Below are 3,256 nucleotides of genomic sequence, written 5' to 3'. Positions count from 1 at the left end.
ATATTAGTATGTGTAGTGGAGAGCATAAATTTGAAATAAAAATAAGAAAAGCTTCAAGTCTGGCAAACTAAAGAGCGCACCGCAGCTGATATTAATGCCTACAAAATTAATATCGCCAAAGAAAATTGAATTTAGCTCTCTTGCTCGCTGTCGCGCTGTCTGTGTCTGGGTCTGTCACTTATATGTAAATAAATTGCCTGCTCTGTCATATGGCTTCCAAACTCACTCACACACACTCTCGCTCTCCCTTTCTCTATCTAGTAGTTGCACTGTATCTCTTTCTGTATCACATGCCAGCATGCCAGGCATGTTGCATGCCTCAGTAAGCAATAAGTTCGACAAACTCATTTCATTAAGCTCAGAGCTGCATAAAAAACGAGCTAATGCTCTGGAGCTGCTGCTGCTGCTGTTGCTATTCCCCGCAACACCCTTCCACCAACCCACTCCCCATCAATGCCTACCCTGCCGCCCTGTTGCAATGTTGCTGCTGCTCTTTCGCCATTGCCGATGTCTCATCATTTATTGGCAAGCGCTTTTCAACGGATTGGCAGTAGTAACATACGCGTCGATACAGTTAAATACACACACACACACACACATGGCTTAAAGTGCTCCAGGCAGCAGAAGAATCCGCTCGACTGAGCTTCACGCTGAAGCTGAGACTGAGACTGAGGCTGTGCTGTAGCTGTAGCTGCGACCCAGACGGGAAGGCAAGCGCCTGTTGGTATTTATTGCCAGTTGGCAGCCTCAATGCGTCCTCTAAAGCCATAAATTTTTTATTAGATTATATAAAATTTACCAACGATTTATCTATGCTCACGGTCGCGCCTGTCACCAGCTCCAGCTCCAGCTTCAGCTCCTATACTAGGTTCAGTTGCGGCTGCCCTGCCACTTGCAAGTCGCCAACGCTGTATTTCCGATTCACGTAATCGAGCGAGGACTGGTACTGGTTGCATTTGATACAACTAGCTGATTTACCCAACACAAGGAATCGTAGTAGCAGCAGCTTAAGATATAATGGACACTTTTGGAAGGGCATTTGTCACATCAGCTTATAGATAGAATAGCCGGGAATTGCAAAAAAAGTTGTCAATCAATTACAGATTTTAGCAGCTCGATTTCTTACATGACACTAAAGTATTGAATAACTAGCAGGTATTTTCCGATTTTGCTCGGTCGTGGCTTACACTTATATACATCTCATAAAGTAGCATTTATAGAGTGGAAGATAAGCTTTGCCCAGGTCTGATTAACCTTAAAATAAATTCTTTTTTAAATTGATAATATATTAAAGTATTTTTAGAATAAACAGAAGAAAGAAGATGGAAAAGGAGTGAAGGAAATAGGGGAAGTGAAATAAAGTAAATTAGATCGAGTATGCGCTGGAATAAGATTTATAAGGCAGCAAATAAAACTTGTTAATCTTACTTATAATCGAAACAACAAAAATCTGTAATTTTTGTTTATGCAACAATTATAATCAGAGCAAGAAATCTTACTTGAAATCATGAGAATCGCATAGTAGGACAATATTTAAAAATACGTTTCATTTATTTCGTTATCAACAAAATTAAGCAGAGGTGGGCTGCGTATGGTAAATATATGTATTTAAATGTATACTCACATACACTAATATACATCATACTTGCACATATACATACTCAATCAACGCATGCACAAGTTCGGAGAAGTGCATTCCATATGTCTTCTCATGCGGCCATGAAAAGCATTCCTCAAAAGAACATCTAAGCAACCTTGTGCGAGTATATATATATACATATATTTAGAAGAGGAAATGATAAAGGCAGTTATTTATTTATTGGCTTTGAGACTCGATGCTTTTGCATTTCAAGGACTTGTATCGGGCAACCAAGCTTTTGTCGTGTATTTATGTATATGCATTTAATTTAACTTTTCCATAATTTTGATGCTCTTTAACCAAATTTAGCTTTTAATAAACTGCATGTGTTTAATTATCATCTTGAATACTGTAGATTGCGATATCTTTTATCGTTTAATCGAATACAAAAATACCATTATTCGCATTTCCCAAATGACAGCCGCTATTCCGCTCCCGGCTCCGCTCATTTGAAATTTTCATTGAACTAACTGCAGATCGATCGCCAAACCCAGCCCCCAACTCCAAATCAGCAGCCCCTATTCAGCATTCACAATTGTTATTCTACGTTTTATGTGCCCGAGAGGCCATTGCCAAAATGGGATTCGAACGTTTGCAGCTGCACTTTCCTGATGTACTTTCTTGCCATGCCACGCCCATTGGACGCGCGGGGCCCCTGGGCGTCGCTCGGTGCGCTCAGTTGTGGCAGTTGCAACTTTGCCGTCTTGTCGTTGTTTCTGTTGCTTCACCCACCTCAACAGCTGCAATGAAAATGCATTAAAATGCAGCTGCAATTGCTTTTGTAGTTGCCATTGCCATAGCTATAGCCATTGCCACGCCCACGCCAACGCTCACTTCCACGTCCCGACCCCCGGAAGTGATGCGGCAGTGGCATTCATCAGCGTAATCCTGTCTCGTTATCCTTGTGCCTTACATGCAATGCGAGCATCTCAACGGAAAAGCCACTTAGCATTTCCCTCGCTTTCGCAGTGCAGCTCAACTGCACGCATTATTGTTGTACACAATTTACATTCATCTTAGAATAAACACCCAACTGAAAACTCTATAATTGATTTCCATGCATTCTCCTTTCATTTTGCCATTCGCAGGTTGCCAAGACTAGCACAGTGCAGCGTCGTGCCAACAACATTTCCAGGTAAATAAAACCATTTTCTTTCGACTAATATAGCTAAAACATCGAATTTAAAATAGCTTAAACATCCTGAGGAAATTAAGTGGGCTTAGTTTGAAAGAGATGTGCTTAATGTGAATATACATATATAAATATATTATTATTATTATTATATTATTGATCGATATCAATATTCAGTTGTTGCCTGCAAACAAAAATCTTTTGATAATCCCTTAGACCTGCCTACTAAACATCTTCCAGTCGTGCTCCAATGTAAAACTAATGCTTGACTATACGACGATATATAAAAAAGCGTCAGTAAATGAGCTGTCTTAAAGCTACAAGAAGTAGGGATTTGTGTAAATCGAGACGAGCTTTCGTTCATTTATTTAATGCGCATCCCTTTTGCATTAGATATTGATTATGTGTGTGTGCGGCTGAAATAAATGTAAGTGTGTTCTTTTTATGCAATCAAAAACGCTGCTGGCGCTGCCATGACAATCGGC

The 3,256-nt window shown here is 40.1% G+C and overlaps 1 long non-coding RNA gene across 1 annotated transcript; it reads left to right on the top strand.

The window, feature by feature from the left end:
- The first annotated feature begins 1,438 nt into the window (after nt 1-1,438).
- Nucleotides 1,439-2,881, top strand: LOC115764298. The gene is made up of 3 exons (XR_004018017.1): nt 1,439-1,594; nt 2,728-2,774; nt 2,831-2,881. It is a non-coding gene; the product is annotated as an uncharacterized LOC115764298 (long non-coding RNA).
- The last annotated feature ends 375 nt before the right edge of the window (nt 2,882-3,256 follow it).

Source organism: Drosophila novamexicana, unplaced genomic scaffold (assembly GCF_003285875.2).
Source record: "Drosophila novamexicana strain 15010-1031.04,08,12 unplaced genomic scaffold, DnovRS2.1 tig00000820-arrow-pilon, whole genome shotgun sequence".
In the NCBI taxonomy this organism is placed as follows: domain Eukaryota; kingdom Metazoa; phylum Arthropoda; class Insecta; order Diptera; family Drosophilidae; genus Drosophila; species Drosophila novamexicana.
Note: the sequence above shows the minus strand (reverse complement) of the source record. Positions and strands in the feature narration are given on the sequence as shown.